The sequence below is a fragment of the Electrona antarctica genome (genome assembly GCF_951216825.1).
Source record: "Electrona antarctica genome assembly, chromosome: 4".
Classification (NCBI taxonomy): domain Eukaryota; kingdom Metazoa; phylum Chordata; class Actinopteri; order Myctophiformes; family Myctophidae; genus Electrona; species Electrona antarctica.
This window is the reverse complement of record NC_136809.1, coordinates 35,678,194-35,704,924: the sequence shown is the minus strand read 5'-3', so window position 1 is coordinate 35,704,924 and position 26,731 is coordinate 35,678,194. Positions and strand designations below refer to the sequence as shown.

The following is a 26,731-nucleotide window of genomic DNA, read 5'->3' as shown; positions in this document are numbered from 1 at the left end:
TAAGGTCCATTGTTTATTCTGTATTTGAGCCACGGACCATGATGAAATTTAGACCCAAAACGTAGAATATGTTGTTATCGTTGGATAAGATTTAGTCCACAATTCCATGCTGTATTGATGTGGTAACATAGATAGGAGATATCAGGTAAAATGGTTTCATTTTACACTCTCAAGAGTTAAATATCCGGAGGTCCATTTGATTACCAACACTCCATCATTTAGCTGGGGACCACCTGGAACCCAATCAAGGACCACTGGTTGAGAACCACTGCTGTAATAGTATAGTAACAAATACATCCTTCTTGATTCTTGATTCATGCTTGGTCTAATGCCATATGTAAAAATGAACTGAAATAATAATAGTAGTAGTAATATTTATTCAGTACACAAATTCACAGAAATACACACAAGTCACTGATTCTGTGCTTTTATTTTCAAGGAAGATGCAGCAGTTATTCTTCTACTTCCTTATTGTTACAGAGAAGCTCTGCAATACAAAGATAAGAGATAAAGAACTAAAAATACAGATGGATTAAAATAAAAAGACATCAGGCCCTATCTTGCACCACCCCTTACCCCCTTATCCCTAAACTTATTTGCCATTTTTTACTATTTTGAAAATCATTTTAAAATAGTTTTATTTTTATTTTTTAAATACAAATTTTAGGAAATGAATTATTGTTTAAATTATTAGATATTTTATGTAAATAGCGTGTGCCTATATGTTTTGTTTAAGTTTAAAGGGATAGTTCAGATTTTTTTTTAACTTAAGCTGTATGAAATACTTGCCATTAATATAGTGGTTGCAAGTGTATTAATTTATTGATTGCCCGAGTCCCGTGGTGGGAGTTCTGCTCTGGTTTTGGAGAAAATGAGAAATATTAAGTAGTTCCGGTCATTTTGTGGGGGGCACGGGCCACGCAATAAAAGTAAATTAATTCACAAAACTATCGTAACTTGTATTGTTGACCTATTTCTAAAATATTAGCACAACTTTCGTTCAACTTTGACCCCTCTATCACATGGAACTACTTTTTGGGCATAGTGATATGGACACAAAAACATAGGTAACAAGGTAACAAGGTTCAAGGTTCAAGGTTCAAGGTTATTTTTATTAGTGTCCCCGAAGGGCAATAGGTTTTACAGCAGTTCACAAGGATTGAAACACATATACATATATCAATCAAACCAAACTTATTGCTGCTGGTCGCTAGCGTGAGCTGCGCCCGGCCTACTTGCATCTTCAGAAAGATTAGGAAAGGAAGAAAGAAGAAGGATAGGGGAGGGGGGCAGAGTTGGGGTGGGGTGTTGACAGAGAGGGAGGGGGAGGGAGAATACATCACATCACATTACAATTGTATTGTATCGTGTGGGCACAAATGATCTTGGGTGGGGGGCAGGACGGGTTGTAGGTCTGGGCACCAATCAAAAAGCACTACCATCACGCCGCTCTTCAGGTTGGAAGGGCTGCGTGTGCGTAGAAAAAAAAAAAAAAGGGAGCACAGCCGGAACAGCAGCGGGTGGGGCTTGGGGTGGGTGGGGATGTGGGCGGCGTGGCCGGAATAGAATCAAACAGCAACTCTTTCATAAACGTCATAAACGTCCACTGACATGTTAGGTGTGTAAGTGTTTGTCATTGTGGCCTTGACAGTAAATTTACCCTCCTTGTGGGTGATGACATGCGCTGCCTTACGTCTGACAAACGTGCTCTCGCGGTTGTGGTACATCTCACGATAAAGATTGTAATCGCAAGCTTTGGACTTTGGAAAGAATCCTGCCGCAAACCAGTTGGAGTGAAACAGGAAGTTGAAGGGCACAGAAAACATGAAGGCCAATTTCATGTCTACACGGTTGGTCTTGGTATCGACGAGATCGTAGGTGAAGACACCAACAGCACCCCTCGCGGTATGCGGTGTCTTGCGGAACTCCAACTCCGCCTCCACGTTGGTGCCGATGTTACGTTGCATAGGTATGGAGTTCGAGCCACTAACCATGTACATCCTTAAAAGTAGGAAGAAAAACATGTTTTGAGTAACTGATTAAAATAAATCATAAAATATTATAAAAGGTTTAAAAATAAGTTAAAAGTAGCCTACCTGGGGTTCTGGAGTTTATGGGAAGTACAATGATTCCTCAACACAACGTTGCAATGGCGATGAGTGAGCCTTGAAACGTGAGTCTTGAAACGTGTATAAGCCTTACGTATTAAAGCATCACTCACAGTGGTGCTTAAACATAATATAAGCATAAACGTATATATCTTCGTGATGTACATGATGAGTGGAAGGTAATAGCCTGAGAAGGGAAGAGAGAGTGCAAAGACGATGTTATTTAAGGATCTTGACATTGACTTCTTCTCACCCAGTGATTGATTGTCAAGTCATAATCTGATTGTAGTTCTTCATGCATAAAATGTAAATAAATTTTTTAAGAGAGAATGAAGATTGAATTTGCAGTCAAGTTAGGCAGTCAAGTATCCACTTTTCGGATTTTGGATTCACTTTATAGATTAGGCTCACACAAAACGAGTTCCTAAATATTCATTTAGACTTCAAGAAGAAAAGAAGCATGCATTTGTTCTGAACTAATGGAATGTTACTCTAAAACATTGATTGTATGCATCATCAAAAGGCAAACACTGGAAACTCCTCATTTGCAATTGAGGCTTGGGGAACTGGTTTATTTAGTCAGTTCAAATAAATAGTATTAAAGTAAGTAAATAACACCACAACACAACCTCAGCATCCTTTCTCAGACCCCACATTTTTGGTCTTGATGTACATATATACAGTATATACATACTTATGCATACATACATGTACATGTACATGAACATAAGAACTATTGGTATAACATTTATATACTGTATAACCATGCTGCTACCAAGTCTGACTATTACCAGAATTCTGTGTTTACATGAAAGAAACAATGTTCTTACCTGGAATCAAAACGTAGCGTCTGTTGAGTTCTTTGAGAACTTGAAATAATTGACAAGCAATATATAGCACCATGGGGCAGGGCCTTTTCCTAATAGGCCCCTCCTTTTTAAAACTGCAAATTGCTGTTGTCCGATAATAACATGGCCATATTAGGTATCAGTTCTACATTGAGATGAGAAATTGAACCAACCCGGATGTGCCATACTTTTCTTCAATTAAACAAATACAAAACTGAAGTAAGACAGATTAAAAGTCAGCACCCAACTCCAATCGTTAATGCAACCCATTAAGGCCCACCTGAGGCCGATTCTGCAAATGGCTTCTATATTCAGTTTTCTGCAAAACATGTGTTGCTAGTGTATCAGTGGTGCTCAAACCTTTTCATGTCAAGGACCCCCAAAAATGTATGTATTTGGCTGCGAACCCCAACCTGAAAATATTCTGACCCCAGAAGCAAAGATTTAAGAGTTAAAATGTTCAGTTTAAAAAGATACATAATATATTCAAAGATTTGCAAAATATGATTTGCAAAATAGCAGATTTACGAGCTCATATCCTTGCTTGCTTTTTCTTTTTCTTTTTAATCATGAAAAGTAAGTTTGTATAGCTCTCTCTCTATCACATTTCTCACCCATCATACTGAGAACACTTGAGTTGCAGGCCATTTCCTTTGCGTGAGCTAGCCTGTGCCTGCAGGTATTTTTCGATTCTGATGTCTGCTCTCTACGAGAGTCTAAGTGATCATCACTCATGGTGGTTAAATTTTTGGCTCGCGGACCTATAATCGCTCTTAACATGTACATACGCAAAATCTAAGGTGCTTACGTTGCTGCCCCACTTCTCAGCTTGGCCTACGCCCTGCGTTTGAAAGTCTACGGTGCGTTGTTTTCAATAAAAAAGGTGTTTTGATCCACTCTGTCTCGGAATCTGGCATCCATCTGGGATTTCACTCCATTGTAAATGTGCAACAGAACATTGGCCGCTAGGGGCGCATTTACAATGGAGAATGGAAAATGCCAGATTCCGAGACAGAGTGGATCAAAACACCTTTTTTATTGAAAACAACACACCGTCTAATGGCAATAACATGAAGAGAGAGACTGTCACATACATGTACACAAATATACAAACGCAAGCAAGCATGCACGCACGCACAGACACACAGCACACATCTGCCACAAACAGCTCTGCCGTGGCTGTGTACAGGGTCGCGGCAGCAGGATGGTCTGTCAGTGATGATGAAAAGTTAACAAAGAGTGAAGTAATAGTATATGACTAAACTATCTGTCTGATGACAAAAAGATTACCAACAAAAGAGAGAAGAATGACTTAGATACAGAAGTGGTCAGTTTTATCTTCAACTTCATATTGACATCTGTTGTCCAGATCATATCTCACACCAAGGCATGGCTGAATCATTCAGGCCGGTAGTCAGTCATATACCCAGCCAGGCAACCCTACCCACACATGTGTACATTTTTGGATTACAAGACAGCCAGCCCTGGCAGCCAAATACTGCTTGTAGGCCCTGAGAAAGCCACTATTCTGTCCCAGCGTATCCTCTGTTGATTGTCCTTTGTTTACTATTGAAGTATAGGAAATTGAAAAATAATGGACAGGTATACGATTAGGAGCTATAGCCCCACCGACTATATGGGGAGGGGGGGTCATAAGGCATTCAAGTAACATACAACCTGGGTGATCTAATGTATGCTATATCCAAATTGTATGTTTATTCACAGTACAGTACAGTACAGTACAGTACAGTACAGTACAGTACAGTACAGTACAGTACAGTACAGTACAGTACAGTACAGTACAGTACAGTACATGAATGATACATTCTCTGGCTGATTTTAGTTTCTACCCTTCCAAGGACCCCTGAGACCCCAACTTTAAAAACCAATGGTGTAGTGCTTTAAGTACCGGACCGCATCTCCAGATATGATCTACTGGACCACGGATGTCAACATGATGTTGAAATTACACTCTTGCATAATTCTCTCTTTTTGTATCTTTTTGTCATCAGTTTCCTCCTTTAGAGTGAGAGAAAACAAGTAGTGTCGAAATATTTTTTGTATCTGTTTGTAAAACATGGGTCTGGTACTATAGTAGATTATCATGCTGGGGCCCTTTACTTTAGATTAGAATCATATGATAGACTGGCTGGTTATATGCTTTCGCTACTTTATTATTTTTTATAACACATACGCTATAATTTAAATTTCCAGGTTGAATGCCTCTCACTGAATTGAATTTTCAGTCATATTACCATTGTACATGGCATTTAGGGTATTTTCCGGTATATGATATTTTATTGTAAGGCAAGGCAAGGGAAGGCAGTTTTATTTGTATCTATTTCAACAACAAGGCAATTCAATGAATGTGCTTTAAACAGAACATCAAGAAAACACAATTATACAATTACATTAGGATGCATATGGGAGTTTGTTCGGTATTTGGTGCATAAAAGCTAAATGCTCCTTCCCCACATCTATTTTTGGTTGTAGGGGCAAAAAGCAGACCTTTCTCAAATTACCTGAGAGATCTGGATGGTTCAAGATCAGAAATGTATTTTGGCCCTAAACCATTAAAAGTTTTATAGAATAACATTTTGAAATCAATTATTTGACACAGAGGGAGCCAGTGAAAACTGGTGTGATCTGCTCCACTTTCTTGGTATTAGAAAGGACTCGAGCAGCAGGTTTCTGAATCAACTGCAGTCGTCTGATGTATTTTTTTAAAGACACTTTTACAAGTCAAGTCTACTGAAGATTAATGCATGTACAAGTTTTTCTATACCTCATGCTATATGTTTTAGTTGATTTGGCTGACTTTGTGAGGTGTGTTGAGGTGGATGTTTAAAACAAAAATACATTGCATGGATGCACCTGGGACGTATCCTCAGTGATGTATCCCAAGGTCATCTGGGTTTCGGGGAGTGGGGGGCCCAGTGCTGGAAGCATCTCTTTAAATAAATTGGTGGGAATAGGGTCTAATAGGCAGGTAATGGATTTTGAGGAAGAGACCAGTTTAGTGAAAGTGTCCCATGTGATACCATTAAACTGTGAGAGGGTGATGCTGAGATGAGGGGTGGGGGATGTGCAAGATGGAGGTTGAGGGGTGGTTGTGGGCGGGGCTATGGCCATGCTCTTGGCCTGGTCTCTGATCCATTCCACTTTTTCATTAAATAAGTGGATGAAGGCAGAGGGACTGAGGGAAAGGGGAGGGGCTGGGGGAGCAGTTTTGGTGAGGTTGGCGATAGTGTCAAAGAGGAATCTGGGGTTATTCTTGTTATTAGCTATAAGTGTGGAGTAATATGTATTTTTTGCTTCTTGAAGAGCGTTTTTATATTTATTAAGGGACTCGTCCCATGCCATCCGGAAAACCTCAAACTTGGTTTTGCGCCACTTTTGCTCGAGGTTTCGGCATGTCCGCTTGAGGGCCCTAGTGTTATCATTGAACCATGGTGTGATGTTTTGTGATTTGCGTGTTCTGGTTTTGAAAGGAGCGATTGAGTCTATTACAGTAAGTAGGACATCATTGAACCCACTAGTGAAGCTGTCTAGAGATCCAGAATAGTTATGAAAGCGGTTTATGGCAGATGGCAGAGAGGACGCTAGGGCCATTTTAGCTGTGTTGTTTATGCAGCGGCTTTTAGATGGGCAGTGGCTAGTAGAGGGTAGGGGGATCAAAGCCGTAAGCTTAATAAAGCAGTGATCAGTTATTGATGGAGCAGATGAAAATACTGATATATCCTGAATAGAGATGCCGTGAGCCAGGACAAGGTCGATGGTATTTCCATTTTGGTGTGTAGGTTCTGTGATGACTTGGATAAAATCAAGGGTTTCGATAAGGGATGTAAAAGCTTTATTTAGTGAATTTGATGGGTCATTATAATGAATATTGAAGTCACCTATAATTAACAGATGATTTGCACGTGTAATTATACCCCTCACTCAGGTGACCCAGCCGGAGTGATCAAGTCCCGACTTACATCCCAGTAGCTACCCTCGATCAGTCCCATTAGGGAAAAACCAGGGCCACACAATCCGTTCCTCCTGAACTACTCTGCCGGGACTACTACAGTATAGGTCTGAGTCCATGATAGTCCGGCAGCCGGGGGTGAGGAGTGGGAAATTTGGTAAATAGTTTTTTTTATTGGCCTAAAATATTGTCTAATACATACATTCATGAATCCACTTCCTCACCGGCTGTCGGTATTGAGCAGTTTGTTTTATAGGGATTTATATGTGACCATACCATTAACATCATAATAAGTCAAAAATGTCAAAAAGGTAAAAATGTCATTATGCTTTATCCATTCCAAGCATTAGTGTGGTGAAAATACACAACAATTAGTTTTGCACAAAGAGCACTCCTTGGGCTAAAAACGGACATAGCCGTCATCACAAATGTGATGAGGTCAGCACATTTGGGTAAGTGGCTATGGCCTTTTTTAGCCCAACGAGTATTTTTTGTGCAAAACTAATGCTTGAAATGGATTCAGAATCATGAAAACCCCCTAGTTTGACATGTCACATGCTACATAAAGCAGCATAATGAAATCTTGCTTAATATAGGATGTTAATGGTATGGTCACATATAAACCCCTCAATACCGACAACCGGTCAGCAAGTGGATTCATGAATGTATGTACAGTATACAGTATAGACAATATGTTAGGCCAATCAAAAAACAACTATATACCAAATTTCCCATTTTAAACAAAAAGAAGCCTGTTGGCTGCCGGACTATGACTACACCAAGGTTTTTTGACTTGGCGAGTTAAGTATAATCCTTAGCATTAACACAACTCTAGTCTCTGTTCTGCAGATGGGTTCCCAGATTGACACAACTCTGAGTGTATAACTTTGGGTGTGTTCACAGTTTCACACTGGCTTCATGGTGCTGCTTAGTGAAGTGTGAAAGGAAGCTTTGCATAAGTATAACCATGTGACATCTAGATTACCAGAACAAATGCTTAAATTAAAGTCATCCCTAGAACACATTGTAATCAGAATAGGTATAAAAAATAAATAAATAGATAAACTAATATGTACAGTATCATTGTAGAAATGAACTCTAATGTTGTGCATAGGTCGTTATAGTTGTCCAGAGGTCAGAATTCTGGTCAATGCACTGACTGGGACATTATCACGTTTAATCAAACTATACTCCCATTGAGGGTCTTCAGATGAAGAGACCTGACTTAATATCTAACAGTCTGCTAGTTCCTCTTCAGAAGGTTTCAGTGTCTAACAATAAACCACTCTGATAATCACCTCATTTTATTTTTTTTCTTTCTTTTTCTTTTTTTTTCCGCAATTCAAATGTTTATTTATTTTTCAAAGTGCTACAAATTATAAGTTCGGCACAGCCTAACAATATTGCAAGCCAGTCCAAGAATGAATGTTGTTTTTTAGCGTAAAAAAGAAGAGAGTAAGAGTAAAGTTACAGAGTATGCTATTATAGGTTGATATACTTTCTACCATAGAGGTTGATACAATTATAGGACAGAAGCTGTTTAAACTGGGTCCAGTTCCTTCCAGTCACATCATGCATAGCAAGCAGGCTGCCGGTAAATCACCATTTATGTTCAAAAGCAGAAGTTTCTGGTTAAAGAAATATTAAAATGAGAAAGAGAGAGAGAGAGAGAGAGAGAGAGAGAGAGAGAGAGAGAGAGAGAGGGAGAGAATATTATATCTGTCATACAAACACCAACACAGAAAATAGTAGTGTTGATGTTGCCATGTCTCACGACCCCCGCCCCCCTCCGCACCCCCAATACAAATTGGCTGCTACAATAACCTTAATAATTGAGAAAATACATAATCTGAAACCAGATATAATCATTAAGGTTGTACTATGTGTATACTATGTAAACTCTTAATTTCAAATTTCTAGTCATTCAGTTGCAATTTATATATATTTTTTTTAAATAATCTGGGGACCCCCCAAAATAATTTGGCAAAAGCACGGGTTCTCAACCTTTTCAGGCCGTGACCCCCCAAAAGAACCCTGTTTGAACTGGGGACCACCACCCTGATTAGCACTTGGAATTATAGGAGTTTAGGCATTACATTTTGTTTGACTCGGTTCCACAGATAAATATTGTGAAAATAGCAGATCTACAAGCTCACAACGCCTTGCAATGCGAGCGATGTGCAATGTGCGAGCAATGTGAGCTTTTAGAGCGGCTATTTTCACAATTGTGTCCTCTTTCTTATGTAATTTTACAATTTGGCCAACGTTTGACCAGTTTGTATAGTAAAGTTTTTGTAGGTATTTTGTAGGTAAGTATAAAAGTACGTTTTTATGTATAAAATGTATAAAATAGTTTTTCGCACCGCAACTCATTGTGAGCTTGTAGATCGGCTATTTTCAAATGGCCGAAATGTATAGGGCTGAAGTGGTTAATGTATGTTTTAATAAAAACCTACAAAGTAACTAGTGGAGTGGAGTAAAAGTACAATATTTGGATCCGAGATGTAGTGGAGTACTAAATTACAAATACCTCAAAATTGTACGTAGTTATTTTCCACCACTACATAAGAGACATACGAGTGTTAAGTCTGTATTTTGTAGATATAAGACTCACTTTTGAGGAGGGATCTTATATGGAGCAAACACGTTGGATCAGTTAATTGATAACCTTATAGCAAATAATAAAAATACGATGTGAATGTCTCCTGTAGGTCAAAGCTCATGAGAGGAACAAGAAGAAGTGTTTGACATTGAGGAAGAAAATATGTAACAATGGTGAACAATATCACTGCTACAAAATTGAAGACAAAAGTTGAACACAGTGAGCATGGGCAATACTGCACACTGCAGGGCATACTCTTTTGGAGGATGATAGTGTCACAGTGAGGACATTATGGGTATTACAGCAGTAGATGAAACAAACTGAAACTGAACTAAGTTCAGCATTTCCATCGACCTGAATATTGCGGTTAAGAAATGTGTCCAGGTTCTAAAAGTGGGGTCCTTGAGGGGGTTCCAGGGGGTCCCCAAATGATAGATAGTTTGGAACTAAATAGACAGGTCTTTAAGTCAGAGAGTGCGCAAAAGGATCCAAATGGACCTTTACGGGTCAATCATATCAAATGGGGGTCCCAGCAATGAGATAATTCATTTCATAGGTTTCTGTAAGCCCATTACAAACAGTTCTGTACTTATCTAACGACTAATATCTCATGGCATGTCTGGTATAAAAACATTTCAAATGTCAAAATGGTATATTAAACCTATTATTTAATTAGATGTATTTGATAAATTCATGATACAATTCAGCAAGGTGTATAGTACAATAGTAGTCCTATGAAATGAAATAATAATAGTAGTAATATTATGTATTATTTATTCTGAGCCCAAAATCACAAAAAAACACACAAGTCACTGATTAGGTGCTTTTATTTTCAAGTAAGATGCAGCAGTTATTATTATTATTCTACTTCCTTATTGTTGCAACTTACAAGATAGAGAAGTAGCTCTGCAACACAAAGATAAGAGATACATAACCAAACATATAGATGGATTAAAATAAAAATACATTTTGTCTTTTCTTTTGAGTCGATTATTAGTACATATATTATTACAAAATAAATGACAATACAATACACTGGAGAATAGTCTGCCTGAACAAGTGGGCACCCTGGACAACTGGCCACCTGGACAACTGGCCACCTGGATGAGTGGGCACCCGGACAACTGGCCACCTGGACAACTGGCCACCTGGATGAGTGGGCACCCGGACAACTGGCCACCTGGATGAGTGGGTACCTGGATGAGTGGGCACCCGAACAACTGGCCACCTGGACAACTGGCCACCTGGATGAGTGGCCACCTGGATGGCATGGCGTGGCGCTAGAGTTCTGGTTTTTACAATTAACCAAGACCTGAGTCTGCATACGTTTACAATGCAGAAGAAGATACAGAGTACAGACTGTTAACTTATGAACAGATTTACCTCATTACCATTGTTGATGAAGTGCATATAAAACTTGTGTAAATCACTTTTTAAATCCTTTTATTTTTTAAATAGGGTGTGCCTATGTATTGTTTAAGTGTAAGGTAACAAGCCTGAATAGCAAAGCAAACAAAAAGGTAGGAGCGCACATCATTATTGGGGAGGTGCTGACCACGGGAGACAAACTGGAAAATAGAAAGGAGAGGTTGCACAGCTCGTAGTCACAATGCAAACAATACTTTTTATTGGGTTACCAACGTTTCGGCAAACAAATTGCCCCCCCCCCAGGAAGGCAATTTGTTTGCCGAAACGTTGGTAACCCAATAAAAAGTGCATCGTGACTACGAGCTGTGCGACCTCTCCTTTCTATTAACAAGCCTGCATGGGAACAGCTACTCATTTTAGCATTTCATCATACACTCACCCACGGACCCACCCATCATAAACGTCCACTGTCATCTTAGGTGTGTAAGTGTTTGTCATTGTGGCCTTGACAGTAAATCTACCGTCTCTGTGGGTGATGTGTCGCGGTGCTTTACGTCTGACAAACCTGTTCTGACGCCAGTAGTACATCTCACGATAAAGATTGTAATTGCAAGGTTTCCACTTTGGAAAGAATCCTGCCGCAAACCAGTTGGAGTGTAACATGAAGTTGTAGGGCACAGAAAACATGAAGGACAATTTCCTGTCTACACGGTTGGTCTTGGTATTGAAGAGATCATAGGTGAAGACACCAACAGCACCCCTCCCGGTATGCGCTGTCTTGCGGAACTCCAACATTGTCTGCCTGTTGGTGCCGATATCATGTGGCATAGGTACGTAGCCCGAGCCACTAACCATGTATAACCTTAAAAGAAAAAATATGTTTAGACTAACTGATTTAAATTAAACATAAAGTATTATTAAAAAAAAATAAACAAGTATATCCTACCCTGGGTTCTCGAGTTGATGGGAAGTACAACGATTCACAATCACAATGTTGCACTGGCGATGAGTTGGAGCGACGCTAGCGAGTAGCCTATAAACTCCACCAATCGCTGTAACTACGCCGGGTAGATTCACCTTGACTTTCGCACTCACAGTGGTGCTTAAACATAATATATACATGAAAGTATATATCATCGACATGATGAATAGAAGGTAATAGCCTGGGAAGGGAAGAGAGAGTGTAAAGACGATGTTATTCAAGGATCATGACATTTTGACATTTTGACAGTGATTGATTGCCCAGAACACTGAGAACAGATAGTCATAATCCGATTTGTATTTGGCCTTTTGACTCAAAGGCTTTCAGCTTCCAAGAAGAAACAAAAAATACACAGGGAAGACATATTTCAATATTCTAACCACACCTGGGAGTCTATTAGAGTAATGTTAACTCCATAGAGTTTAAAACAGAAAAAAGTAGAAAAATCACGGCACTCCACCTTTAAGAAGAAGATAAACATGCATTTAATTTTGTATGCACAGTAATGAAACTTTTTATTTGCAATTAGGGTTTATTGGGGAACTGGTTCTAGTTTATTTAGCCAGCCAAATAAATAGTATCTTCAGCAATGCATCCTTTCTCATCTTTCCTCTTGAGCAGAACTTGTTTAGCATACACTGTACAAAGACTGCTATCTCCTCTAGATATATGCATTGTTATTAGTCAAATGTGAACATGTATACTGAACATAAGAACTATAGGTATAAGATTTATATACTGTATAACCAGACTGCTACCAAGTCTGACTGTTACCAGAATTCCTGTGTTTACATGAAAGAAACAATGTTCTTACCTGGAATCAAAACGTAGCGTCTGTTGAGTTTTTTTGAGAACTTATTATCATTTGAAACAATTGACAAGCAATATATAGCATCATGGGTCAGGTCCTTATCCTAATAGGCCCCTCCTGTTTAAAACCAGCAAATTGCTGTCCGATAATAACATGGCCATATTAGGTATCAGTTCTACATTGAAATGGGACACTGTATGGTACCACAGAAAACCAACCCGGATGTGCCATATACTTTTCTTCAATTAAGGAAGCCAAGGATAGATTAAAGGACAGATTAAAAGTCCGCGCCCAACTCCAATCGGTAATGTTAAACACCTCTCGGCAAGTCAATCCTAATGTAATTGTATACTGTAATTGTGTTTCTTTTGCTTGATTGAGCACATTGAATTGCCTTGTTGAACTGTGCTATACAAATTGCCTTGCCATGTCTTACAATACCCATTTCACTAGTTGGAATGAACACACCATTGTGGAAGGTTTAAAGATTTTATCGAATGAATGAATGAAATGATGAGGAGGAGAGTGGGGGTCGCGGGGCGTGGGTTCCGGGGGGGGGTCGCCGACCCTGGAGTCTTTGGGGAGGGGGTCGTGTGCACATAACCAGCTAATCCAGGGGTGCCCAAAAGGTAGATCGCGATCTACCAGTAGATCACAAAGGCTGTGCAGGTAGATCACATGACATGCCCCTAAAGAGTATTTCATTTAAATATATTGAAGGAAAAAAACGATAAAAAAGAAAAAAACATTTCTCCCCCTCTATTTCCCATTCCAAGTGCATTTGTCTTATACTGTACAGAATGTAACACAAACTCTACTATTCCGAAGCCCCCTCAGGTACATATTTAAACTATTTTCAGCAATGGTATAATAATTGATTTGGTGGGTAGATCTTGCTGAGCTGGTCATTTTGAAAGTAGCTCTCAAGTCAAAAAGTGTGGGCACCCCTGAGCTAATCAGTCTAGCAAAGTAAAGGGCCCCAGCATGATAATCTACTATAGTACCAGGCCCCCATACGGTATATATATATTTATTTTTTAAAGATTTGTTTTAGGCTTTTCTGCCTTTATTAGTATCAAGTGAAGATAGACAGGAAAGAGGGAGAGAGAGAAGGGGAGAGACACGCAGCAAAGGGTCGTCATGAACGTGACTCGAACACGCAGCGTGTTGTCAGGCCAAAGCCTATATGTGGCATCCGCCTGGACCCAGGGGTGAAAGTGGCTTTCATTTCTTACAGGAGCTCCCAGAAACTTCATTCTGCGACGACACCCGGACGCGCCGCAAAGCGGCGCGGCCAAAAAAAATGTGGGGGTTCAAACCCCACAGTACCCCTGAAATGCATAGAAAACTGCTTTTTTTTGGCACAGCCAATACAAAAATTGGGGGTTCAAACCCCACAGTACCCCTGAAATGCATAGAAAACTGCTTTTTTTTATACTGTGCCAATAACATTTGGGGTTCAAAGTAAACCCACAGTACCCCTGAAATGCATAGAAAACTGCTTTTTTTTGCACAGTTATACTGTGCTATAAAATTCCTGATATAATATCAGGAATTTCATAATATTATTATTATTACCTGTGCTTGATGCTGGTCCTGCTGCCACTTCTGCCTCCTCCTCCCCATTTGTCACTCTCTGTCATGCAACTGTATGGTCTTGGTTGTTTTTCTAACTTTGTCTTTAATGACATTATCTTCTTCAACTCTTTCCTTTCTCTTAAAGAGCTGAGCTAATGTTGGTTGCGTTGCCATTTTGCTTATATATATTTTTAGCGCATTCTTCTGCTGACTTTTAGTTTACTTCTCAAAACAGTTGCCACCGGCATTTCATTATTAGTTTCCTGTTTTTTTGTTTTTGTTTTTTATGAACCAATCAGAACTAAGTATTGCGTTGTGCCAGTCTTGTCAGCCAACCAGAAACATGGTTTGAACGTTAGTGGATTAGAGAGCCCGCCTTCTATATCCGGTCATTTGCACGTATACCTTAGTCAGACAAACGTCCGTTTCCGTATCCGCTCTATAGCGGATTTCCAACCTGCAAAGTGAACTGGTACTGTCTGCACGGCGCTGCTGCGCCTGCGAGCGAACCGAAGGGAGAAACCAAACTCTTCTCCTCCAGTCCGTGCCGTGCGGTGGTGGATTATTAAAATAACAACGGATCATTACGCTGGCTGACACAAACACACTGTCACAATTCAGAAGCACTTTTTATTAAGAAACCCCGATTCTGACGTTAGTAGATTATGTTTTGATTGTTTTCCTCTTGGACATGCGTTTTGGCAGGTTATTTAATATAGTATTTTGATAGCTCCGGTGCGCTCCGGCCGGTCATGTCTTACCGGGTCGGAGTTCCGGACCGTTCCGGCCCACTTTCACCACTGCCTGGACCACTTGGCCAGCGGGCGCCCCGCTATTTTTAAGTGGTGCAACCACTTCATTAAAGGACAACTTACAACCAAGGTTCATGTTTTAGGTTGTTATTAGAGAAAGTAAAAGGTGAGTGTAATTTTCTTTTTCATTTGCTGCTTTCTTTCGTTTTAGGGATTTTAGCTGTTTTTGACTGGGGGGCGGGGGCATTCGAGCATAGGGCTAAATATGTATTTCTTTACAAGGTTTTATAGCGATTTATTTTTTTATTATTTACTATAGTCCTACTAGACCCCAAGAAATTACACAATAGATCACGGGATCTACTGAATCTACTGGCTTCCCCCAGTAGGCTATACCTTCACATTCAGTAGATCATGTGATCTTTTGTGGCCAGATGTCATTTCTTGCAGTCTAGTAGGACTATAGTAAATAATAAATAAAAAAATCGCTATAAAATTGTGCAAAAAAAGATACATATTTACCCCCATGCTCGAATGCCCCCTGCCCCCCTTGTCAAAAACAGCTAAAATCTCTAAAACGAAAGAAAAAAGCAAATAAAAAAAATTAACACTCATCTTTTACTTTCTCTAATAACAACCTAAAACATGAACCTTGGTTGAAAAAAACTAAAGTTGTCCTTTATGTAGCTTTGTGTGTGCCTGGCTGCCTGGTTGCCTGTGTCTGAGCACGAAAATAGCATTTGGTTGGTTTTCTGGTTGTCACTGGTGTCACTGTTGTGCAGCCTAACACACACATACATAATAACTGTATATGATTTCAGGTGTATCAGTACAGTACAGTACAGTACAGTACAGTACAGTACAGTACAGTACAGTACAGTACAGTACAGTACAGTACAGTACAGTACAGTACAGTACAGTACAGTACAGGGACCCCCACATGGTAACTCATTTCTCAACCGTTTCGGACGCGGGGCGGCTCGCCGGAACCGGCCTGCCCCCTGGGCTTGTTCCTGGGGGTCTGGATGTTCCGGGGACCCCCCAGGGACCCCCACACGGAGTTGCACCACTTACTTCACATGGGTGTGATTTTTACAATACATACATACTGTACATCTCATATTTCGACACTACTTGTTTTCTTTCACTCTAAAGGAGGAAACTGATGACAAAAGAAAAGATACAAAAAGAGAGAACTATGACTAAGATACAGAAGCGGTCAATTTTATCATCAACTTCACCTTGACATCCGTCCTGTAGATCATATCTGGAGATGCGCTCCTGGTGTTACTGTCTCTTACTAAAGGGTTACAGCAGCACCATGACCTCCAATTTACATCACAATTTAGGCATTTAGCAGACGCTATTAATCCAGAGTGATTTACAGTAAGCAATAGTCAAGTTTTGATATGACTGATGTCTGGATAAGGAGCTGGGCTGACTCCTGGGTGAGGAAGGGTCTAATTCATCAAATGTTATAGAGTGTAAACCTACGGGATTGAGTGGCCGCTGTAATATGTGCTTTGAATGAGAGCTGACTGTCCAGGACAACACCAAGGTTCTTGGCTTTTGGAACTGAAGTTACCAAGGCGTTGTCTATGGAAATAGTTAGCTCCTGCATGGGGCAGGACTTAGTTGGGAAGAAGAGAAGCTCAGTTTGTCTTGGTTCAGCTGCACAAATTCTCACAGACGTGGGCCCTGACAGTAAATCTAGTCAAGACAAAAATTATGATATCTATCTATAAATGCACCAAGTCTCTCTGTTTGGTCGAAATGCGCAATGCTACACGTGTATGTGCACATCTTGTTTCCGGGACGGACCGGAGGGTTTTCCAAATCACCCAAATCACTGAATGCTCCTTTTAGTGTTCAAGATGGATACTGCATTTGGTCATGATGAGGCAGACATCACCATTATTTCCTATGTCCCTGATGTATCCATCTCTGGAAAGGGTGTGGTGATATGCATGCTCAGTGATTAAACTGATGTGCTTGTCCTGTTGATGTATTGGGGTGTATCAGGTGGACCTACAGTGTAAAGTAGGCCTACAGATGTAGCATTGGGATGGGACAGTCTTGTGCAACCTCTTATACACATGGCAAAGGCAAGATCAGAGAACACTTTGCTGGCAGGGACATTTTCTCTGCCACAGGCTCATTTACAAGTGATGTTGTGGAAATTGTCAGAACACCTTACAAGTCGTTTGATGTCACACAATTTAGGATAGTATCCCTGTTCCTGTCATTGCTAAGGTTGCCCTGGCACCGTGACCACCAGAGCTACTTGACATGGTGCAATATCAGTTTAGGGCACAGAGTAAGAAGTACATCACTGATGTACTGTAACTGCTCTGGTGAAGATGGTTACTGATGATTATTCTTGCGACATATGTCGCAGATTACTATGAAAACGTACGATTTCGTCACCCCGTCGCTCCGTCAGTCACACCACCATATATGGCCGTCAGTCCCTCGCGCCTTGTGACACGTCACGCCACCATATATTTCGGTCAGTCCCTCACGCCTCTTGACACACTCCATATATGGCCGTCTTCATATATGAAGATCACGACACTGACCTCATCAAACCCTGGATAGCCATACATGGAGAAGACCTAGATCTGCATATATGGAGCCGGCCAGTAACTCTACATCTGACCTCAAACCTCAGGTTCAGGTTCAGGTTCAGGTTTATTTGTCATATGTATAGATACAGAGTATAAATACAATGAAAATTATTTAGCTCAGAGCACTCTCAGTCTTACATACACAGGACATAAACAAACATGTATAATGCAAAGAAAAAGACAAAAGTGCAAGTGAAGTGACAATACAGTGCAATACAGTTCAAGGTCAGCTGTTCAGCAGCCTGACTGCCTGGGGGAAGAAACTGTTACTGAGACGGGTGGTGCGAGATTTGATGCTCTGGTAGCGTTTTTTGGAAGGGAGTGGTTTGAACAGGGTTTTTGCGGGATGGCTGGTGTCTTTAATGATGTTGTGGGGTTTTTTCATACGAGTGGTGTAGATGTTGTGGAGAGACTGGGTAGTTCTGTGCTGCCGATGATTTTAGCTGCTGTTTTGGCTGGTCCTCTGCAACCTGTTGCAGTCCTGAGTGGTCGTGTTACCGTACCACACTGTGATACAGCCAGTTAAGACACTTTCAATTATACAGCGATAAAAGTTCACTAGTCCTTTTGTATTTAAGCCAAAAATGTTAAGGCGCCTCAGAAAGTAACAAATCTTCTACGTTCTCTTGTAAATTAAGTATTATGTTTAACAATATTAACTCTTAAGAGCATAAAATGGTTTCATTTTACCCTCTCAAGAGTTAAAGATCTGTAAGGGTCCACTTGGTTACCAACTCTCCACCATTTAGCTGGGGAAAAACTGGAACCCCCTCAAGGACCACTGGTGCACTGGTCCCCCACTGGTTGAGAAGTACTGCAATAGTATAGTAACACACCCTTCTTGATTATTGATTCATGCTTGGTGCTAATGTCTCTATATAAAAATGTCCTATGAAATGAAATAATAGTAGTAGTAATATTTATTCAGTACACAAATTCACAAAAATACACACAAGTCACTGATTCTGTGCTTTTATTTTCAAGGAAGATGCAGCATTTATTCATTTACTTCTTTATTGTTACAGGATAGAGACGTAGCTCTGCAATACAAAGATAAAGAACCAAAAATAAAATACTGATGGATTCAAATAAAAATACATTTTAGTAGATTATATTGAGGTATATTATAATGAGCATAAAAAGATAAATGACAATACAATACACTGGAGATCAGACCCTTTAGATTGATACATTAACATCTCTTTAAAGTTTCAATGTAGTTACAGTATCATTTAAGTAGAAGCTATATACCGGTAAGTCTTTCCAGATGTGACATTTTCACAATTAACCAAGGCTTGCGTCTGCATAGGTTTACAATGCAGAAGAAGATACAGACTGTTAACTTATGAATAGATTGACCTCATTACCATTCTTGATAGTTACTGAACAATAGAAGTATAGTAAAAATAATAATAAAAAGAAAATAGGAAATTAATTATTGTTAGATTATTAGATATTTTATGTGAATAGGGTGTGCCTATGTTTTGTTTAAGATTAAGGTAACAAGCCGAAATCGAACAGCAATTCATTTCAGCATTCCCAACACTCACCCACGGACCCACCCATCATAAATGTCCACTGTCATCTTAGGTGTGTAAGTGTTTGTCATTGTGGCCTTGACAGTAAATCTACCGTCTCTGTGGGTGATGTGCCGCGGTGCCTTGCGTCTGACAAACCTGTTCTGACGCCAGTAGTACATCTCACGATAAAGATTGTAATTGCAAGCTTTCCACTGTGGAAAGAATCCTGCCGCAAACCAGTTGGAGTGAAACATGAAGTTGTAGGGCACAGAAAACATGAAGGCCAATTTCCTGTCTACACGGTTGGTCTTGGTATTGAAGAGATTGTAGGTGAAGACACCAACAGCACCCCTCGCTGTATGCGGTGTCTTGCGGAACTCCAAATTCGTCTGCCTGTTGGTGCCGATGTCACGGGGCATAGGTACGTAGCCTGAGCCACTAACCATGTACATCCTTAAAAGTAGGACGAAAAAATATGTTTAGAGTAACTGATTAAAATTTTAAAAAATAAAGTATTATAAAAAATAAACAAGTATAGCCTACCGGGGGTTCTGGAGGCTGTGGGAAGTACAACGATTCCTAATCACAATGTTGCACTGGCGATGAGTTGGAGCGACACTAGCGATCAACTTAGCTGCACTAATCACAGCACTAGTAGCTACGCCCAGCAAAGCATCACTCACAGTGGTGCTTAAACATAATATAAGCATAAACGTATATATCTTCGACATGATGAATGGAAGGGTAATAGCCTGGGAAGGGAAGAGAGAGTGCAAAGACGATGTTATTCAAGAATCATGATATTTTGACTTCTTCTCACCCATTGATTCATTGCCCAGTGTGATTCATTGTCCAGTGCCCATTGCAGAGTCATACATTATCTGATTTGTATTTCTTCGTGCATAAAAAAATAAATAAGAGAGAATGTTTCCCTCTGCAACATTGAATTTGCAGTCAAGTTATGTCAGTCAAGTGTCATTGCTTTTTGGATTTTGATTATAGGCTCACACAAAAGAAGTTCCTAAAAATTAATTTAGACTTTAAGAGAACATGCTTTTGTTCTGAACTAATGGAATGTTACTCTAAAACATTGGATCTCAACCCGTGGGTCTCGACCCTTTCTTTTTTTCAACTGAATTGCTGGAAAATGGAAATGTGTTTACATGATGCATACTCCTCCCTAATGATTATATCTGGTTTCAGTATTTATTTATTAATGTATTATTATATGGTGTATTGTCTCTATTATTAAGGTTATTGTAGCAGTCAAAAACGTTGAGAACCCCTGCTCTAAAACATTGATTTTATGCATCATCAAAAGTCAAATCACAAAATTCTTCATGAAAGAAACCATGTTCTTACCTGGAATCAAAATGTAGCGTCTGTTGAGTTATTTGAGATCTTATTATTTTAAACAAATGACAAGCAATATATATACAGTAGCATCATGGGTCAGGCCCTTTTACCAATAGGTCCCTCCTTTTTAAAATTGCTGTTGTCTGATAACATGGCCATATTAGGTATCAGTTCTATATTGTATTGTACCATAGAAAACCAACCCGGATGTGCCATACTTTTCTTCAATTAAACAAAGACAAAACTGAAATAATAGTTGGTGGAGCCAAGGAAGACAGATTAATAGTCAGCAGACTCAGCACCCAACTCCAATCGGTAATTTAGTAATTTAGTCATGCATGGACTCAATGTCACCATGTCAGCCTACTATCAACTCAAACATTTAGCATGGGTAATTCAGCAGGATATAGAAAAACGTGTATATTCATTCATCTTCAGTAGACTTGTCTACTGCTATACACAAAAAACCTGCCTTGCCTTGCCTTGCAATACCCTACAATGCCATATAGAGTACAGTAGAAATATGACTGAAATTGGATTCGATCAATTCAGGCATTTAGCAGACTGACCAGGTACAGGAGATCCTGTCACAACAGTCACATCACACCCATCTTGTTTTCCTTGCATTGGCTTCCAGTAAATTATATAATTCTCGTCATCACACACAGAACCCTCCACCCCCATATCTTTGTGACCTGCTCCACCCATCCCATATGTTCCCAGAAGGTCTCTCAGATCCTCATCCCAAGTCCTGCTGTTTTTTCCTCCCACAAAACTAAAATCTAAAGGTGATCGAGCCTTTGCTAGTTTCGCCCCCAGGCTATGGAACGACCTCCTGAGTCCCCTATACCACCTGAAATCTGTGGCCTCTGTGGACCTTCTTAAAAAACTTTTAAAGACCCACCTTTTCAGACTTTGTATAGTCCTGTATTCATTTCTTAATTTTTACCAGTGCTGTTTGTTCTGTTTTCTCTTCTATTATTATTATTATTATTATTATTATTATTATTATTATTATTATTATTATTATTATTATTGACATGTTTTGCTTTTATTGTTGTGAAGCACTTTGTGACTCTGATGTCTGTGAAATGTGCTCTATAAATAAAATGTACTTGCAAGACTTGCAAGCTTTCAAAACTTGAAAAACTTGCAAGCTTTCATAAGAAAACACAGACTTGCATGTGCGAATGGAGCACACAAGTATTATTGAGTATTTCCCTGCAAAGACCTTCTGCTGAATAATGTAATGTTAGTAGAGAAAGAGGATGAAACTAGCTTTGGCGATGTGGCAGAGCTGGATTCCTGAATGGGCATTCTGGAGCCAAGCCCATGGGTCCCAAAGATCAGGGTGGCACTGTAGAAAATAGGGCCAAGTGAGAGGCATTCAACTTGGATATTGAAATGATAGCGGACCTCATATGTGTTATTTATTGTTACATATAAAAATAATAAAGTGGCAAAAGCACATAATTAGCTGATCAGCCAGTCTATCATATGATTCTAAAGTAAAGGGCCCCAGCATGATAATCTACTACAGTACCAGACCCCCATACGGTCTGTACACAAACCATAAACAGTACTGTACATCTCATATTTCGACACTACTTGTTTTCTTTCATTCTAAAGGAGGAAACTGATGACAAAAGATACGAAAAGAGAGACTAAGATACAGAAGCGGTCAATTTTATCATCAACTTGATGTTGACATCTGTTGTCCTGTAGATCATATCTGGTCTGGAGATGCAGTCCACTCCCAAACACCCAAACTGAACAGTTGTGTTCCCTTTTTGTTGCTGTTATTAGTTACGTTTCAGATGGGCTCGTCGTAAGTACTGTATTCTTGTCCATCAGTCCCTGTTTTGCAATGCAGGATTTTAAATAAATGTGTAATATCTTTGTAAACTTTTGATCTGACTTTGTGTCCTTTTATGTTAGCCCTTGGTTGAGCCAAGTTTAAAGGGCCGTAACAATGCTAGAAACTGATTTGTTTAGTGAGAAACATGTATATAGAACTTGATCCTGATCAAATCAGGTTCTTTACTCATGAATTGATAGATTATTTGATGTTGTACAACAGTGATTTTGAAACAAAGACTGATTTGGACACCTGGCCTTTCAGTTCAGGTTTTTTGTGTCCTGAAAGGATTCCCTTGCATGGATGGTTCTGGTACCAGATGGTACCCAGACCTGGCGAGCCGACCCGGAACTCTGAACCCCCCCCCTTCACCCACAAATGTGGTAATCTGGTTCTCCAAATTGGAGAAAGAGACTGCTTTCCCTGAACTGAATAGGAACTGAACGGGGACTTTTCAATTCAACAACTTAAAGTGGGCCCCATTTGTTTGTTTTTCATGAATGTTCAAAGCTGTTTATTTAGTTTAATAATAATTTTTCAGTTAACCTTTAATCCCTGTTTCCGACTCATTTCATTGGTTTTCACTCACTCATTGAGCTCCTCGTCTGAATCTGGTACATTTTCTGGTTTATATGCAGTCAATTAATTTATCTTTACCCACCTTTATCATTAGTTATCCTTGTGCAACTTGCTACAAAAACACTGAATGATTTTGCTTGTTAGCTCGGTAGGTAGAGCTCTTGCCTTTGCAACACAAGGTCATGGGTTCAAATCTGGGCACCGCCAACTCTGTGTATGAGTCTTCAAGAACCTGTACCTGACCCCCACTATAAAAAACCGACCCTGTCACAATTCCATGGTCTTTTTCTCAAGTTTAGTCTTCCATGTTTCTTGTGCATATTATTCTTATTGCCTTCCTGCTTGGTCCGGCCTTATCGCTGCTTGCAGCGATCCTTTTCTAGTATTAATATTACTATTACATTTTACTTTTTTTTTTAAAAATGCTCAAATTGAACAATTAAATATTTAGTATAATTATATATTGCGTAGACCAGTGGCGTATCTACAATAAGGCGAGGCCAAACGGCCGCCTAGCCAAATCCACTTGAAAACATGACTGAGAAAAAAGAGAGGACAAACACCAGACCTGAGAACTATTAGTGGGCAGTGGATTGGCCGTTGTGCGTATAGAGCGCGACCCTCAATCACCCATTGGAATGCGAATGCATGCCTTTCAGCCTTTGTAGCGTACTCATCTGGCAGGCGGGACGACACATCTTGCCTGCCCTGCAAAATGTAAGGAGCTAAATGTATTCCTTGAATTCATGGAAGCCAATAAATAATTTGATGACTAATTATAGAAAATAAGTAATTCTTTAACTTGCAGTTATGTTGTCACATAATGTCACAAGACGAAACAGACAGACAGAAGTAATGCAGTAATACAGAAAGATTTTTTATAATATATTACAATGTTTTTGTTAAGTAATGTATTATATTACAAGTTACCGCATTTTGGTAATATATTACGTAATATATTAAGTTACGTAGTGTACTGTGTATAACCCAACACTGCTAACACACCATCCTGCTGCCTCGCAGCAGCACACATGTACACAGCAAAGTACACAGCACACACACAACAGATTTTCAGCCATGACAGAGCTGTTTGTGGCAGATGCCTGCATCCGTGCTTGCGTTTGTATTTTGTGTACATGTATGTGACAGTCTCTCACTTCACATTATTGCCATTAGGCCTGAATGTGTGTGGGGATGTCGTACCTGCCACTCAGTTGACTTATTTGTCAAATGGTGCCTCTGGAATCACTGTTGGCATATTCTGCAGGTGAAGACAAGTTCCATTCTCATCAGTTTACCATTCTTGTTAGGTGCAGTACAGTATATCATATGACAATTGATATGAATTCCCATCATCTGTCGGTCATCATGTGACGGTATAGTTGGCTGAAATGTCAGTTTGTCGAGGCCAAAGGTCAGCTTTGAAGTATAGTGAAGGATCTATACCCCCATTTTAGTTGGCAGAAACTAAAACATGCAAGTTTGATTAACTGGCACCAATCTGGCACAATGACTGAAATCAGTCACAGCCATGAAGATATTTAATTCCATGGAATTTCAACATGTACACAACAAGCCAAGTAGCCAACCACGAAGGTACTCAAACAAACCCTCAATCTTCTGATTCAAAGCCTTATCCATTAGGCCACGTGGTCCTCAGTAACACTAACAGCTGGGTTTCCCAAAGGACATCATGCGTAGAGAGTGGGCGTATGGTTCTTCTCAACAACACCCCCTTCACTGTGAATATAGATATTCCGTGCACATAGATGTGCCACGCAATGGTAGGCCTGAGGCCTGGTATGGTAGGCCTCAGGCCTGAGGCCTGCTATGGTAGGCCTCAGGCCTGTGTTTTCATATAGGCCTACATTTACCTTGCCGACATCACTTCACCTCTGAAATTTAATTTAATGATATTTGGACTGCTGGACAGCTGACAGTAGGCTCTCTTCACTCTTAAAAAAATTTAATTCAATTGAATTTCTTTGATGCTGAAGTAGGCCTAAACACAATGAGATGAAGAAAGTCACCACTCACACCACACATTTCTCTGCGAATGGTTTTACTACTGCCACATGTCAACAGGTGTGTGTAGACTGAAGAGGCTTTATGGAAACAGGTTTGTTTATGTATTCATGTATGGCTGTGCTCTAGTCTAGGTTGTCTATTTCTATGTCTATGTTGTTGTGTTTGACAGTGTTTCCCAAAAAGGTTAGGGTTAGGGTTATACCTTGTGTTGCATAATATTGCTGGAAAATGCAATGAAGAGCATATTGGATGTACATTCCATCAAGATAGTATTGTCGAACTTGGAGAGTTTTGCAAGTTAGAGATGCACATGGATTCATTCTAATCTGTGTTTGGTGGCATAATCGTGCTGGATAATGTAGTGAAGAGCATATTGGATGTGCATATAAAGACAGTTTTTGCCTGGCGAAAGAGAGATTTTGCATGCTAGAGATGAACATGGATAATAGTCTGTGGCCAATACGGGGATCAAACCCGCAACCCGCAACCTTGGCATAAGGGCATTTATATTAGCACCACACTCTGACTGAATCTCCGTATTTTAACTCTTTTCATAATTAATGCCCTACTTCATCATTCTGTGCCAACAAATGTAACAAAAACAGCCAATCTACAAGCCCAAAATGTTGAGCTTGTAGATCTGCTATTTTTTGTTTCTGATGTTTCTGATGGTATAAACGGATTGTAACACCCAGGGCCAGTGCCATTCAGGTATGCGGTTAGGTGCAGCTTGGCTCAGGGAGGAGGACGCCCCTGCCATGCAGAGTCCACGGCACTTTGGATAATAACATCCTATCCTGTGTTTGTAAAACTGTTTTTAATTTTTTACCATTTTTTTATTGAAATCCTGAAAAGTAAATGCATTTAGTTATACTTGTGTTAATTTTCTGAACTTAAAATATAAATACATTGGACATAAAAAAAGACAAATCTTGTAATATATTTGATTAGGCATTAGCATTTCTATAATGCATTATTGTCTCCACCAGGCCGAAGGCATGGGGAGAGAGTATGTTTTGCACTCCGTCCGTGTGTCCGTCCTTCCTTCCGTCCTTCCGTCCGTCTGTGAACAGCTAATCTCCGGCACCGTTAACCCGGTCGATGCCAAACTTTGCACACACACTCCCTGGATGCCAACGATGAACCTTTGCCCCACATTTTCCAGAACGGCCTGTTATAGCGCCACCATGAGGCAGCTTTTCACATTTTCTACCTAAAACTACACCGATCTGCGTGAAACGTTGCATGCACACTCCCTAGAGGCCAAGGACAAACCTTTTACCTGCCTTTTCCGCATCTGCCTTTTATAGCGCCACCAGGAGGCCGACTTTTGTAAAACACATTTTTTGATATTACTCCTCCAGATTCTGTCCAAAAATCTCACAAATCGTTACACAGTATCTCTATGGTCATGTGCTCAAGTCGGATCTGTCTGATATTTCATATTCCATCCTAATTGCCTATAATTGGCTTTCACAGTTTGCAAGATTGCCCCGTTTTGAACAATAGCCTCAAATCATGAACGCAGCATGCTATTTACGAGAAATCTTTCACACATTTTCTTACTAGGCTTAGGAATATATCCCACCCTTTTCACATTGGCCTGTTATAGCGCCACCAACAGGTTGATTTTTGCAAAACACATTTTTGGAACAAAATGCCTCAAATCGGTACACATGATCTCTGTAGTCATGTGATCAAGACGAGTCTGTTGGATTTCTCAGATTGTACACTGATTGGCTAA

At 39.9% G+C, this 26,731-nt stretch overlaps 2 long non-coding RNA genes across 4 annotated transcripts; both read right to left on the bottom strand.

The window, feature by feature from the left end:
* Positions 1-414: 414 nt before the first annotated feature.
* On the bottom strand, positions 415-20,558 carry LOC306921600. Of its 2 annotated transcripts, none has more exons than XR_013789795.1 (3): positions 20,529-20,558; positions 2,097-2,295; positions 415-2,001 (listed from the first exon to the last, which is right to left on the bottom strand). It is a non-coding gene; the product is annotated as an uncharacterized lncRNA (long non-coding RNA). The 2 variants fall into 2 exon arrangements; XR_013789796.1 differs by lacking the exon at positions 20,529-20,558 and adding an exon at positions 2,939-2,980.
* Positions 10,338-12,748, bottom strand: LOC306921654. Of its 2 annotated transcripts, XR_013789808.1 has the most exons (4): positions 12,693-12,748; positions 11,843-12,059; positions 11,462-11,758; positions 10,338-10,846 (listed from the first exon to the last, which is right to left on the bottom strand). It is a non-coding gene; the product is annotated as an uncharacterized lncRNA (long non-coding RNA). The 2 variants fall into 2 exon arrangements; XR_013789807.1 differs by having other exon boundaries at positions 10,338-11,758.
* Positions 20,559-26,731: the final 6,173 nt, after the last annotated feature.